This window comes from Giraffa tippelskirchi, chromosome 6, assembly GCF_054371585.1.
Source record: "Giraffa tippelskirchi isolate mGirTip1 chromosome 6, T2T-mGirTip1v1.2.pri, whole genome shotgun sequence".
NCBI classification, from domain to species: domain Eukaryota; kingdom Metazoa; phylum Chordata; class Mammalia; order Artiodactyla; family Giraffidae; genus Giraffa; species Giraffa tippelskirchi.
The window spans coordinates 61,773,034-61,789,223 of record NC_137280.1 but is presented as its reverse complement, the minus strand read 5'-3'; the positions used below and the strand labels follow the sequence as shown (position 1 = coordinate 61,789,223).

At 46.5% G+C, this 16,190-nt stretch overlaps 1 protein-coding gene across 16 annotated transcripts in view; it reads left to right on the top strand.

Moving 5' to 3' along the window:
- MTSS1 (MTSS I-BAR domain containing 1) overlaps positions 1 to 16,190 on the top strand; it is a 161,582-nt gene that overhangs the window by 83,145 nt on the left and 62,247 nt on the right. The gene's annotated exons all lie outside the window — the stretch shown is intronic.

The following is a 16,190-nucleotide window of genomic DNA, read 5'->3' as shown; positions in this document are numbered from 1 at the left end:
TTACTAGATACAAAATCAATATGCAAAAATCAAGTTGAATATCTATATTCCAGCAAACAATAGAAAAATAAATTTTAAGATCATTTTAAATAATTATCCAAAATATAACATTTATGGGAATAACCATAATGAAATAGGGCAATCTTTCATGGAAATATGCTCATAAATTTATGGAATGCGTGACTGATACTTTCTGAACTCTTTTCTGCTTGCCTCTCTTCCTTTTATCCGTGTCCATGTTGTTGATAAAATTAGAACTCATCTTCCGATGGGGAAAACTCTGCTTCAGGATATAGCTTCTGGATTCATTTACTGGGGCTGTTTGAGCCAAGGAAGTTACAAAAACGAAGGGATTTTAAAGTTCTGCCACCAATCCAGTTGTCCACCTAGCTGTCCTTCTTTCTATCCGTCCGTCCGTCCATCCCTCCCTTTTCAGTGCTTTCTACTTTGAAACACGTTGCAGGCTCCGAGGGGGAAGAGTACACAGGCAGAGAAGGAGCTCATGTTTATCGAGCATTTCTATGTTCCAAGGCCGGGGCTGGATGCTTTCCATCTATTCTTACTGAATTTTTGCAGCAGCTCTAAGAGAGACACTTTTAACCACTTGTTAGGGGGCTCAGAGAGTTCCTGGGACTGGCTAAGGTCATGGTTCTTTGGACCCGTGTTTGTTGGGTCTCATCATTTCTCCTGCTCTAGTACTGTTCTGCTTTTTGATGGAATCACCCAGTGTTTGTTCCATGGTGCTGACAGGTGCGTGCGACAGACCCTGTCTTCACTGGCCTCCAGTGGGCCGGCTGGCCAGAGATGCTGCCCTCTGTCCCGCCCCGTGGTCCACGGTGGGCTTGTGATTGCCCCTTCTTTGTGCCCTACCACGTCTGCTTCCTCCAGACCAATTCTCTGCTTCCTGCTTAGTTGTGCTTTATCCCCCAAAGCTGTTGTTACCACTAGTTCTTGCTTTTTGTAATTATGTCATTGAGTGAAATATATTAACGGACACAATCTTGCGTGTGAAGAGAACTTGTTTTTCTGAAAACTCCATTGTGTGTTTTGGAAAGACTTGAAAAAAAACTTGTTAAAAAAAAAATCCTGGTGTTTTAGATGTGGTTGAGCTGCATTGGTATAAATTAAGAGGGGACATGATGGTAGTTAAAATCTAGAAGGATTCTTCTCTTTTCAAGTAGTATGGCTCTCCTTAAAGGAACCTGAAATCAGACATTGCTGGGTGTGGTTTTTTTGCTAGAAAGATCACAGACCTCCCGTTCAGCAGATCCATACTCAAAAAGAAAGACCTTTGCCCTTTATCACAAGATTGAGGAATGAATGTTTTAAGTTAAAGTAAATTATTTAAGGGGTGTATATATAGTTTCTGAGTCCTTTCCTGCTCTGAATTCTTAAAATAATCAAGCAACCATCTCATCAGACAGGACAGTTTTTCCACTGACCCAGAGTGGCTGCATTACCTAGCATCACTTCTGGTTGATTGATGGGGAATATGTGTGAGATGGTGAAAGAACAGTGAGGGGGCTGCCTGTGAGTCTAGAGAGCAGGGTTCTGGGTCAGTGTGACCAGTTGTGAGACCTAAGGGAAACCACTCAGTTTCCTAATCTGTAAAGTGGGATGAACAGTTCTTGTCCAGCACTGCAGTTGAGGAGCATCCAGCTAGTCAATGGTATATGTGAAAGTGCCTTTTCACATAGTGTTAAAAAAAAAAAAAAAAAAAGTTAGGCTCTCAGTGGTGTCTGACTCTTTGCGACCCCGTGGACTGTAGCCTGCCAGGCTCCTCTGTCCATGGGATTTCCCAGGCGAGAATACTGGAGTGGGTTGTCATTCTCTTCTCCAGGAGACCTTCCTGACCCAGGGATGGAACCCACATCTCTTGCACTGCAGGCAGATTCTTTACCATCTGAGCCCCCAGGGAAGCCTTTTCACAAAGTAGATGCTTGTAAACATGATAGACTTATTGTACTGCTCTATCTTTATAATGTTTATCTTATTCATTATTATGTTTATTAGTTTTGAGGGGAAGGAGTTTAGCAGAAATCTGGTTCAGTTAAGGCTTCCCAAACCCCAAGTTTATGAACATTTAGACATAACAGTCTTAGTGCTACATAGAAAAGAAGTTTACAGGGCAAGTGAATACTATCAAAGATTGTCTGCTTAACAGCATCTGTTCTTATGGCACTTTGGAGAAGTTTATTTACATAGTTTCATTGTGAGAATTTTACATCTTCATTAAAACAGGTTTCTAGGATTTCTGCTTGCCAACACCTTTTAACTTAGCTCATTTCTGTATATACATTTGAAAAATAGAAGTCTTTTGTTGTTGTTGTTAAAATGTATGATTCACATTGTTGTACAACTTTGTAAAGCAATTAAAGATTTTAAACATATATAGTTAATACACCCATTTGTATTGCCAGTGCAGCTTTTTGATGAATTCAAAGTGGCCTTCCCAGTTAATTAAAATTCTTTACCTTGTGGGGGCTGTTTCTGTGTTTCGAAAATGATATTTATCATTTGTTTGCTTTTAACATTAAGACAGTAATTACTAGTGATTAAGAAAAGCATCATTGTACTCTCCTACTCCTTTTGTGGCCTCAGGGTCCTTGTCACCCTCCTGTGTCCTGACCGAAGTGGCAGGAAATAACGTCTATGGGGGTGTTAATCTAAAAACTCCTAGGTTATTATGAGGGAGGCATTTGGGGGATATTTCAGCTTCATGCTTGAATGGTGGTAATTAGCTCTGTGGCCCTTTCTGTGCTCTCAGAGCTCCAGGGAGACCAGAACTGCCCTGAGGATGTGGGGACAGCAGGTGTCTGCTTATCCCATCACGGACCCTGCGGTTTCCTGACAGTGCTCCAAAGGGCACAGATCTCCGCCAGGGAAGGAACTTTGGAAATGGAATGTCCGAGTGTGATCTTTTTTCCTGTTTCAGACAGGACTCTTCTCCTTCCAAGCTTGTTTTTGGATGACTGGGGCTTCCTTTGAAGCTCAGTTCAGCAACATTTACTGAGTGCTACGGTGGGGCCAGTTTGGGGTTGTGGATTTGATCACAAACACTTGTGTGCAGCTTCTTAACTGTCTACTCCATTGATTGAAGGGAGAGACCTTTAACACTGGGTAGCAGTATTCAAGCTTTAAACCTTTTGTAGTCATGACATTTGAACTTTACTTGGATTTTTCTAAGGTTAAAAATATATATATGATTAACATCTTTTTTAGATTTATAGTCAAAGGCTACATTCTCTGACTTAAAGGATGATAACCATAAAGCAGTCAGTGTCTTCTGCCATAAAAATATAGAGGAATTACAGAATTTCGTAAGAGACCATGTAGGGGAAGTTACTCAGGTGATTTTTATTATGCACAGTAAGACTTGGGAAGCGCAATCCTAACTCCCAACTGAAATTAATCTAACTTCTCTGTAAACTCCCAAACCTGTTTTACCTCCTTAATTTATCTAACTTGTGTCTAAGTCATCTATGAGAACAGACTTTCTTTGAGGGCAAGTTCAGGCTGATTTGGTTTCATGTTCCCAAAGCAGCTTTCACACCTGGGCTTGGTAGGCATTTGTATGAAATGAACAAATGAACAAGTGCTTGCATCCACAGTGTAGCTATTGAAACCCAGCCTTTTAAAACTTTTAGAGGCAGATCACCCCTTCACTTAAAGACTCATCAGGAGAACGCTGCTTTGGGTGAAGACTCTGAGGCCCAAATGTGATGCAGAAATTCCATTCCTGCTGGGATGTGAATGGAAATGACCACCTGTTTCCTGCAGGGCCCAGCGTGAAACAGCAGCTGGGCTAAGGCCAAGGGTTTGCAAATGCTCTAACCCCCTCATGCCTGCAGTTCTACAAGTGTTCAGTGCTCACCTTCCGGTACCAAACTCCCCCCCCGCCGCCCCACCCCACCAGTTCATTCACATTAGAGCCCCGTCCTCTGCTTCTCTCTCAGGAGAACGGCTTCCTTGGGCTTTATCCACCCACTCCAGCCCGCTCGGACATCTTAGCCCTGTGCATCCCTCATTTGGGATTACCTGTTAGTGTACATATCTTTTATTGCCATCCTAAACCTCTCTTGATTCTATTTGCTTCTCTAGTTACCATCCCATTTCCCTGTTCTATTGCATTTCACAGGATATTTCCTTGGGAGGGATTAGATTAATAAATTCATTTAAAAATCTAACCACCTTAATCTGAACTCGGTTTTGAGGGAGCAGGATGACTCCTTAGAAAAGCAGAAACAAATGTACTTGCTTCAGAGTAGATAGTCCTGAGCCTGGTGCTTACTTCTGTAGTCTTAGCAGGACCACGGTTTCCTGGTCTTTGGGGTAAATGTCTAAATCTCTGGCTTGTAGTGATATCAGAGCAGGGGACCATGGAAGGTACAGGGCACACAGCAGAAGATTAAAACATCCTTCCCAATGGGGGAAGAGATATTAGGGAGTTTGGGATCAACATGTACACCTGCTCTGTTTAAAATGGACAGCCAACAAGGACCTACTGTCCAGCACAGGGAGCTCTGCTCAGTACTATGTGGCAGCCTGGATGGGAGGGGAGTTTGGGGGAGAATGAATACAAGTATACATATGGCTGAGCCCCTTTGCTCTCCACCTGAAACTATCACAACATTGTTAATCAGCTATACTCCAGTATTAAATAAAAAGTTAAAAGACAAAGAAAAGATCCTTCCTTAGCCATTTCCATGCACACCAGAGCAAAGTCTCATCTTTGTTCCAAGTTTTATACCTTTGAATTTTTAAATTATGTGAGCAAGTCCTGAAAGGTACGAGATTGGTAGAGTCAGTTGCCATTGGCAAATGCTGCCCACAGCAAATGCTGACCGTTGGGTCCCCTAAAGAGGCTCTGAGGCCATCACACAAGATCAGGGTCAAGGAGTCCCACATGCCAGGATGCGAAACAGCTGCCTCTCCAGAGCGCCCTCCCCGAGGGTGCTGGTGTTCAGAGGGGTTGGTTGTGCAGGAATCCTTGGAGACTCTCCGTCTGCGAGCTCTGAGTGACAGCCGGGTGTGCGTTTCCTCAGCGAGGATCATGAGGACTCGGTGATCACAGCTAAAGGAACAGGGAGGGCTCTCAGGCAAATAAGGCTTAATTTGTCATAGCTGTCAGAACGATCGTGTCACACTGGCTGCCCTCTGGAAAACTTTTTGGAGGTAAGCTCCCTGGGTTAATAACCTTTGTGACAATTTCCTTGCATTTGGAGTCTCAAAACATGTGTAATAAAAAAAGAAAGAAATCTCTCTAGCATAATTCCACAGTGATCAGAGAACAGACTCTGTATGATTTCAGTACCTTTAGACCATGACATTTTTGCACCTTGTTTTATGTCCCTGGATATGTTCCAGTGTCTCCTAGTTTAAAGTCTGTGGGAACTTGAATAGAATTTGTATTCTACTGTTAGGTGGAGAGTGTGTAAATCTTAATTATGTTGAATTGGTTCACAGTGCTTTTCATATCTACTGTATCCTCCTACTTCTCTCTATATTCATTCTATTAATTTTTGAGAGTTGGATATTGAAACTCCAACTAAAAACTTAATCTACTTAAAAAATTATAATATATAGTGGAACTGTATATTATTGTTATATACAGTAAAGAAGACAGAACACCAAAGAATTGATGCCTTTGAACTGTGGTGCTGGAGAAGACTCCTGAAAGTCTCTTGGACAGCAAGGAGATCAAACCAGTCAATCTTCAGGGAGATCAACCCTGAATATTCACTGGAAGGACAGATGCTAAAGCTGAAGCTCCAGTATTTTGGTCATCTGATGCGAACAGACGACTCATTGAAAAAGTCCCTGATACTGGGAAAGGTTGAGGGCAGAAGGAGAAGAGGGCATCAGAGGATGAGATGGCTGGACGGCATCACTGATGCAATGAACATGAACTTGGGCAAACCCTGGGAGATGGTGAGGGACAGGGAGGCCTGGCGTGCTGCAGTCCATTGGGTCACAAAGAGTCGGACACAACTGGGCAACTGAACAACAACAACAACATAATATAGTAGTTATATGTAACTGTTGTTCTGTATTTTCCAAGTCTCTGGTAAATGTGTTATCATACTTTCATAATTTAAAAAATAAAAAAAGGGGGAAAAAAAGAAATCTGGCAGTAACTGCAAATAAACCCAGAAACCTGTGTCTGAGGCCACTTTGCGTGCTGTGTCATAGCCCGAGAGGCCTGGCAAACAGACCCTCTCACCTTTGTGTTCAGGGCCTTCCTCGGAGACTTTTTCAATACTTGGTGTATACATAGGGCATTTTATTCAATATTTGGCCTAGGTGAGAATATTTAGACAAGGTAAACTTTCCCATTATTTTGTTTAGCAACCAGGTGGAAAACATGATAGCAATTGAACACAAGTGAAATCAGGGTCATAAAGTAAGTGGAGTCCACCTCGAATTAGGGCTATTCCAGTATAGACAGTAACGGCTCAGGACATCCATGCAAGAGCAGTGATTGAGCACTCACTGTCTCCTGGGTCTTGTATTGCTTTGGAAGGTGTAAAGATGAGTAAACCACTCTGTCCAGCCTCAAACAGCTTAGCATAGCAGATGGGGGCTAACCCACAATAGGTGATGGTGATATGGCGATGAGGACTTTGCTGTGCTCTGGCTGGTGGGAGATGGGGGATTTTTAAAGGAACACAGGCATTAGGGCCTTTGGCTGGGCTATGTCAAGCATTACACTTTTCTCTATTTACATGTAAATTTATAGCTGAGCTTTTTAGAAAAGAAGCCCCGTCTTCCAAAACATTGGGGCCCACAGCCATGTTCCAGGGTTAAAACCAAACTGGACAGCCAACACCATCACCAGCCGACTTCAGATCTGTTGTCTCAGGCTACTCCAGAAGGCTGGGAGTGGGTGGATGGACAGTGATGAGCCTTAGCTTAACTGCATTTGGCTTTGAGGAACCCTGAGTCTTATTCTGTCAGCAGGAGGGCCCGGGCAGGCAGTATCTGTTGTTGGAGGTTGACAGAGACGAGAGCAGTACTGAAAATGGTTTGAGCTGTGCAGAGACAGATGCTGGTAGACCCGGGGCTTTGGGTGTGAAGTGCACAGGATGGAGCCAGGGACATCTGGGGACACAGATGGGGTGAGTGAGGGGCGGGGTGGAGGTGACCAGGACTTGAGACCAGGTTCCTGGCACGGTTCAGAGGAAAAGTAGAGTTGTGAGCAGGGTCATGTCCGCTACCTGGAACAGGCTCTGACCTGCACAGGTTGTCTACCTGTTGTGTAGACAGCCTTGATTTCATATGTGCCTTTGGTAGCTCAGTGGTAAAGACTCAGCCTGCCCATGCAGGAGATGCAGAAGACGTGGGTTCGATCCCCACATCGGGAAGACTCCCCTGGGGGAGGAAATGGCAACTGACTCCAGTATTCTTGCCTGGAAAAGTCCATGGACAGAGGAGCCTGGCAGGCTGTATAGTCCGTGGGGTTGCAAAGAGTTGGACACGACTGAGTGACTGAGCATGCATGCATTTGGTGTCCAAAAGGTCTCCCCTGTTGTGAAATCGGTGTGTTGTATTTGCTGGCTCTGAAAGTAAAGGGCATCTTGTGTCAGTGAGGAGACTTACGGGTCAAGGTAATGACCGTTGGCCTGTGCTGTCCTCAAGGCCCCCAGCTGAGGCAGCTTGCCTGGAATCAGAGTCCAGAAGAGCCAGCCTGTCCCATCCCCTGGCTTCCTTGCTTTTGACCTCAGTGCCAGGTGTGCGAGGTGCTTTAGGCTCAAAAGCAAAGCCTTGGGGTGCTGGCTGATGAGATGTCCGGTGCCACCACCATTGGTCACTGTTTGCCTTTTCTTATACAAATGGATCTTTGGCGGCAAGTGTGGTTTGCAGCTTATCTAGGTGATAACACTGTGTGAAATTGTGTATTTAAGAGCACAGTGGTGAGTGGCAGGACACTGCAGCCTACCAGGCAGGTTCTAGAGTGCCATGTCTAGAAGTTTCCAGAAGGATGGGAGCAATGAGAGGCAGTATCTGCTAACTTGGGTTCCACCTTTAAATGTTGGCAATAGCAGAGCCCACTGCTGTTTTTGGGAGGTGGGGGTAAGGCTTTTGTGCTAAGTGCTTTACATGCATTATTTTGTCTACTTCTTACAACTGTCCTGTAAATAAGTCCTGCTTTACAGATGAGAGTGAGCAGGCCTGTTGGGCTGCATAGCTTGCTCCAGGTCACATGGCCAGTGAGTGGTGTTGCTGGAATTGGAACCCAGATGTTTCTGACCCCAGAGCCTGTGCACTAGACGAGAACATCTCAAACATGAAAATACCTATGAATTACCAAGAATCTTGGTGGGATGCAGGCTGTGATGTAGGAGGTCTGGAGCAGGTGGCTCCCAGGTCTTACTGCTGGTCTATGGGTCCCCTTGTATGTAGCAAGTGTCTACACTGCCTGGTATGTGGCTGGATTTCCTTGATTCCCACTTCCACTATTTGTAACCCAAGGACATCAAGTCTTGTTTGCTCCTCTTTCCTTAGAATTGCAGAGAGAAATCATGTAAATCTTTGAAAATCAAAATAATGAAAAATATTAGTGGCATCCTTCGTCCTCTTTTCCTTCCAGTCTTTTCTCCTCCTCTTCCTCCAGGTCTGTGCTGTGCTCATCCGCCAGCCCCACATCACCTTTCATCCTCATGTGAATGACACCATCTCTGTAAGGGGGACCTGCTTGTCTGTCTGTGGCTCTGTTGATGGATGGCATAATGTGTATAATATGTTTTTAAAAAGCTCACAGTTAAAATGAAGACTTACGGATGCTCGCAGAGGGAATTTTAGTTGTTTGGATGATTCACTTAGGGAAACCCTTCATTCTTCCAGAGTGTGGGGGAGACCTTGCACTGCACTGTCAGAGAAGAGAGCATCTCTTGGGGCAGGCTCTCTGTGGGTTGGGATGGAAACTGCCCGCCCAACCTCCATCAGGACAGGAGGCTACGTAACGCTGGAGGTACTGTGTCTGTCTCAGTGACTGGGAGTGTAGGCACTTGGGGTCTGTTTTGGGGAGGAGCTTACACAAAATACAGCTGTGGTGTAGCTCAGTGGTCAGATCTTGGGTGTCAGAGTCAGGTACACTGAGAGCTCAGTACCCAGCTCGAGCATTTCTTAGCTGTGTCACTTTAAGTGACCTAGTTGCCCTGAGTCTCAGTTTCGTCATCTGTCAAATGGGCATGATAATAGTACCTCCTCACAGGGTTGCTGGGGGAACAAAAATAAATTAATATGTATATAACGCTTACACCTTGACCTGGCTCTTGAGCACTCCATATATGTTAGCTCCCCATTGCCCTCTTTGCCTCGTGGACTATCTTGGTGGGTAAAACTTTCCTATAGATAGTCCAGGATGATACAAAATCTACGCGTGTTCCTTCCAGACGGTGCCATGGCGTGATGGGGTGTAAAGTACAGACTTTGGAGCTAGACACTGTTTGGATTTGAATCCTAGGTTGACCCACACACAGCAGCTTTCTCTTAGCCTGTTTCCTCACCTTTAAAAATGGGATGGGTGGGTAACTTAACACTTGTTTCAGAGGGTTGCCATAAGCAATGACTAGATGAAAGTATATCAGGTGCTTCTTGCAGTTTCTGGCCCATCGTAGGCATGCAATCGTAGGAATCTATTAGGCAACTAACAGAATTGCCTATAACTTGGATGTTCTGTAAATTGTTTTTGTCAGTGGGGAAAGAACCCCCATTGGGGTTGGTTGCCTTTGCCATCAGCATCCCCAAATAAATAAATAATCCCCAATTAAATTCCTGATGCAGGACAGTGGACTTGAAGCTGAGTGAGCCCAGTCTTCTCCAGGTCCTGCCATCAGTGTCCTCTTGCCCTTTTCTGGAGCCCCCGCTGTGGGGACTTGTGGGAATGGATGCAGGGGTGCCACTGGGCTCACCTATGTTCATGTTCCTTGGGTGAGCTGTGGGAGCCTTCTTGCTAATCAGGGTCGTAAATACCAGCCCAGGACTGGCTGAGCATCCTGAGGCTAGTTTGTGTCACTGGATTTAGTATCCTATGGTGGTTGTTTAATTGGAAGAGATAATTGGCACAGTGTTCTGGGGAAGCACAATCGGGGAGTGAAAAGACAGGGGTGGGAGGCTGGTGGAGCTCAGGCTCGCTCCTGCGTTGGGAAACACGCCTTCTCCCCCACCAAGCTTTTAGCCTCTACTCCTTCTAGTGGGCTCTTTTGCATCTTGCATCACAGCTAGTATTCTATCCGTTGGGTAGTTCTGTCTGTAGCAAATGGTGATTTTTTTTTTTTTTCTGCTTGAGTGCAGCCCACGTGGCTTCCCAGTGCTTCTTTCCCTGGGTCCCTATGGCCTAAGGAAGTTCACATACTCAGGCTGGCCGCTCACCTCCCTACCTGACCCACTGGATGGTTCCTGAGGGACCCACAGCATTGCTTGGGCTCTGACCCTATCCTGTCCCCTCTGTGACTTCTTCCTGGCACCTTCCTGTCTTCCTGGTCCCAGATCCCTTCTCCTCGTCTGCAGCTCTGTTGTGGAGGAGTTGAAGTTGGGGATTTGGTACCTGACAGCCCCATTTTGAATCCTGGCCCGAACACATTCTCCGCTTGTGATGTTGAGTAAGTGACAACCTCTGTGAGCCTCAGTCTCCTCCTTTATCAAGTAGAGGTGCCTGCCTTGTGGGGTTGTACAGAAGGGGAAGAGTTGAGTGCCCAGTGAATGCAGTGGCGCTCAGAAGTGTAAGCTCATGCAATGATTGGCCTCCAACCTCTCTCTGATCTCGAAGTTTCATCCTTTGAGCACTCACTTAAATAGCCTAGTGGAGCAGCCAATTCTAGATTGTTAATGAGGACTCCGGGGCTTCAAATAGCCCCAGGGCACCATGAAGACACTGTCAGAGATGTCAGGGGGCCAGAGATGATAAACACAGCCTCGGGTATTCTTTTGAGAACTGGGTGGTAGCTTCTTGAGGCCCTGGAAGGTTTTCTCTGCACCAACTTTGCCCCCGCGAACAGCAACGTGGGGAGGACACCAGGGGTGGAACAGCGTCCTGTGACAGGCTCACTCCCCACCCAGGTGTGCAGGCTGACCAGGGGCTGCGAGCAGACCTCTGGCTCATCAGCCGCAGTAACCGAGAGATGCCTCGGGAGACCTTTCTCAGCGCCAGCCCCTGTGATGGTCACCATGGAGATGCCATCCCTCCTTCATTTCTCTTCTGTCTGCTGGAGCAGAGGCTGGGGCCACGCCCAGAGGAAGAAACCTTCAGCGGATATCCCAGACGGAACTTGCAGGACACTCTGATCTGTCCTCACTGAGTTTTGGTCATTTCTAACCACGCTGTCCTGTGATCAGGTACATCTCATCACTTCTTTTTTTAAGGGCAGGTGGCGTTACCTCCCAACAGACACTGCCTCAGGGAGTGGAATCTCACTAGATCCCCGTCTCCACCTATGAACTTCTGCTCAGTGGCTGAGGTCACTCATTTCTGGACTTCAGGCTTCTCAGGGTCCTTTTGCCTGGGTCTGCTTGGACCATGGGATTGTTTTCTAGTTCAAGCATCGTGGCGGAAAAGGCAGCTGAAAAGCTGTCTGTGGCCTAGACCAACCCAGCACTGTGCATATAGGATGTTCTCTGGGAAAGAACCCGCGAAACATTAGAAACACTCCATGTGATGAGAAATTATTCTACTCCTGGGAGATTCATGCACCCCAACTTCCTCTCCAACAGCCCTTCTGATTGGCGGTGGTTTTGCTTTTGTGTGGTCCCTTCACCCGTTCTCATCTTTATCATCCTTGTCTGCACGGTGTTGTGCTTAAGACACCTGGCCCTGGAATAGTCATACTTAGGCTTGAATCTTAGCTCCCCCCGCTTCCTGTTCTCATCAGACTCTGCACAGTGCCCTACATGTAGTGGGTGTTCATCTCACTTACATCGAAGGCGCAGACTGTGGAAAATTGACCCTAGAAGCCCCCTGGAAGGTGTGAGGGGCACTGGGGACATGGCCTGCATGTAGTCCTGTCATCTGGATTTCTTGGATGGATACCCTGCTGTGTATGAGGGTTTGCTCATGAAAATGGATGTGTAGCCTTCCTGTCCTGCAGCAGTGTCAGGGAGTCTGTTCATCAAGAAATTAAAAAAAAAAAAAAAAGAAACTCAGTGTGTTTAAAGAAGACAGCATAGCCACACTTGCAGCTGGGGCATTTGAGTGCCTTTCACAGTGGTTCTCAAAGCTGGGGTTTGTGTGTGTGTGTATTCAGGGTGTGGGGTCCCTTGACTGGCCTTCTCTCTCAGAGCCAAGACTGGGCTGTTTCTGGGGGTAGAGTTTGCCTCGCAAGAAGATGGTCTGCACCAGCTGAACTTGGCCATGAAAGCCGCCTGTGTTGGGGAGCTAAAAGTCTGTGTCTGAAAGTACTGGTCTGTCTCAAGTTTTGGGTTTTATGTTTAGCCTTGAGTTCTCTACCGCACGCTCTTTTCCCTGGACTGGACCTCCTGCCTGTAAGAATGAATCAGAATTATTGTGATAGGTTCAACTACAAAGATTTGAAGGATCCTGCCCCTTGCCAAGAAACTCTTGCCCTGGTGGAGCTATTTGCATGGTTTATCTTCTATGTTCCCTGACTAGAATCTTAAAAGGCCCACTTTGCAGAGGAGCACACTGAGGTTCAGAAGAAAATCCTTCCCAGGGTGACATACTTAGCAGGAGGCAGAGGCAGGACATGAGTCTGATTCTACCCGACAAAGAGGACACCCACTCACACATGTCTTCTCATTCACTCTTCTTCTGGCTCCCAAGTCCTGCTCAGAAAGCCATTCCTTCCCCCGGCCCCCCGAAAAGGCATGATTTGCATATTTGGATCTGAAACACGCACACCCAAACTCCCGACAGACTGGGGGCCTCATGCTATTCCAGCCACTGAGGTCTGTAGCGGGGGACATGTGGCCACGTCGTTCATAGTATTCGTCTGTGAAACAAGTACAATGAGCTGAGAGCATCAGGAAATTGCCAGGCATTTGCCAGACATCTGTCGTTTGTCATGTGGCGGGAAGGGAACAGCTTTGTGTGGGGGCTCATTCATTCTCGTGCCCACACCTCCCCGCGCTGGGCACATCCACCCCTTTGGGTCAGTCTCCAATCCCCTCCCGCCATCTGCTGGTTGGTCTCCGTTTATCTGGACAGACATTTATGTCAGCGCCATCGACACACCTGGCATGATACAGGGCTGCTTGGCCCTCCCAGTGGCACCTGAGACTCAGCCAAACCAAACCACCACCTCTTGATTTCCGTGTCTGTTCATGGAACTCCCAGTTGAGGTTGTCTGGACCGCAGACATCAGACCTGCTTTTGATTCCTGGTCCTGCCTCGGTCACATTCTCCCTGCTCAAGGTGAACAAGTGTGGCTGCCTGAAGCCCTCTCATGCCCATCCCTTTCTTTCTCTCTGTCACATCGCCCCCTGAGTCTGGACTGCCTTCAGTCCCCTCTTTTCTGAACTTTGGTCTCTGCCTCTCATCAGCTCTCTCGCAGCCTGGACAGACTGGTCACTGCCCCACCCTGCTCAGGAAGATGGCTCTCCCTTGGCATCTGAACACAGCCTATGGGTTTGGAGCTCTTCTGTAGCTCATGTTAAAGCCGCGTGTGCAGGCTCCCATCCCCTCCACTCTGGGATCTGGTCCTTGGAAGCAGGGCTGCCTTGTTGTTCTTTTGTCCTTCCAGCTCTTTGCACACCCGTGAGCCTTCTCAGATTCGTGCGTGAGTGCTGACTAGAATGTTTAAATGCAGACTTTGAGGAAATCTCTCCCCTTTGTTTTAAGCTGGTTTAACCAGCAGTTAACAGTTCACCCAGAGAAGCTATGGCTGATGGCTTTTTTTTTTTTAATTTGGCTATGCTGGGTTTTAGTTACAGCACACGGGATCTTCATTGCAATGTGCAGGCTCTAGCTCCCTGACCAGGAATCGAACCTGGACCCCTGCATTGGGAGCACAGAGTCTTAACCACCGGACGACTAGGGAAATCCTATGGTTGCTAGCTTTGATGAGCTGACAAGAGAGGAGGCAATTTTTCCTATATTCTCAGGGAAGAGCAAGATGGCAACATATTTTAGAAGGTGTTTCTGTGCTTTAGGTGTTCTTTATTTTTTAAAGCCAAATGGTTAAATTGGATGGTCTATATTATAAGCTTCACTCTTTGCTGGCCAATTTGTTAATTCAACAGAAATTCACTGTGCAGATGGGTGGTTTGGGGAGAAGGTTAGGGCACCAAACTGTTTTGATCTCTGGATTTATTTATGTTGGGGGAAAAAGAAAACATGGTGTTCACATTGCATTTTCTGATAATTTTAGCCTTTCAGTACTTGCTGCCTGTGAAGTTGATCTATCAACACCTTAATGGAAATTATCTGGGGGAAATATGACAAATTTAATACATGCATGCAGTTTAGTCCCCTGTGTTCTTAGTAAGGAGGAAAATATTTGTATGAGTTCTGATGACAACAAATGAAGTTAAACACTTTCAGTAGGGTAACAGAGTAGTGTGGGGAATCTCTTGTTATTGGAATCCTTCAGATGAAACCCTCCTCTGAATTAGGTGTCACTGGACTGCTTCCTCTGATCCCCAGGACTTCATTCAGCTCCTGAAAGGGCCAATAAAGGCAAGTAGGTCGGCTTGTTCTTGCTCTTATACAGAGGTGGGGTTGCCTGTACTCTGACCTTAGTGTAGGCTCCGCCCTGTTATTTTCTGGTGACTCCAATCAGCGAGGGTCTTTTGAACTGAGAGACTCAAGCCAGCTCATGGTAGCACATCACCTGAGAGAAATAAAACCCAACCAGATCCTGAACCCTACGGTTCAATGCCAAGCGCCCCCTTGAGAATCCTCATGTGTCTCCAAGGCTTAAGGAGGATTCTCCGGGAAAAGCAATGGGGACTAGTTCATGAGAGGTCACTGATTCTGTATGACCGAAAGGTGATGCTGCCGTGCTGGCCGTGTTCCCACCCCCAGGACTGCCTCCCAGCTCTGGTTGAGGGCATCCCGCCCTCCCTTCCTGGGGGCAACCCTTCAGCCATGAGACCATGAGCAGCAAGAATACGCCCTGCCATCAAGGGTGCCTCAAACAAAACCTAAGGCCATTTAGTTTTTAATTAAATGATTTCACTGTTGGGGATATTGTGACTCATGTTGAAAATGAATCGCCTACCTTTTTATCTAGCTCTTAAAAAATAGATCCCTGGTTAAACATTTAAAGGTCAGAGTCATGGTGATGGCAGTGGTGCTGTGTCTTCTTTCCTTGTGGGTTTGGGTGTGGAATGGGAAGAAAGGGGCGGGTTTGAAGGGAGGAGGTTTGTGAGGAGTTACCTTTCTGGTGAAGGGATTCCAGGTGATCAAGGTGGCTGTGCTTTTCCTATTTACTTTTCTTTTGCCTTCTCTTGTCTTGGTTCTCCGGAGGAATGCCAGGAAGGGTCTGGAATGTGGGCGAGGACGGCCTTTGAGCTAGACTACCGAGCTCAATAGGAGAAACCGTATTCTCCGTCCAGTCATTCTAGATAGTGTTTCATTTGCCCTATCGGAGCTCGGTGAGGCATTGAAATCCCATTGTTCTGCTTTTTAATTTAATTTTGCACTCGGGCAGAGAAGAGATGTTTGGAGATTCTCGGAGTGTTATTGCTGTGTGCACAAGGCCGCTGTTCCTGCCACTGAAATGTCTGTCCTCACAGGGGTCTGGCCCTGGCATTATTACTCTGCTATAAAACTGGCTGGCTTAATTAGTTTTAGTGAAAATAAAAAATGAAAATGAAAGTGCTAGTTGCTCACTTGTGTTTGACTCTTTGTGACCCCATAGACTGTGGCCTCTGTCCATGGGACTTAGCAGGCAAGAAGACTGGAGTGGGTAACCATTCTCTTCTCCAGGGGAATCTTCTCAACCCAGGAATCGAACCTGGGTCTCCCGTGCTGCAGGTAGATTCTTTACCATCTGAGCCACCAGGGAAGCCCTTAATAAGCTTAGGTGACTCCTAAGAAGCTTTTCATCTTGTTGTACATGATGAGAATTTCTGGGAAAGAAATTGAGGGCCTTGAAAGTGAAGGCGTGTCGTTGATATCAGGTTTTACGATGGTAAAAGATCAACTATGAAATATTTTGAGCTTCTATTGCCCGTCAAGACCTTGTTAGGCACCCTTGGGAGTTGGAGTTGGTCTGATGACCTCTCAAGCG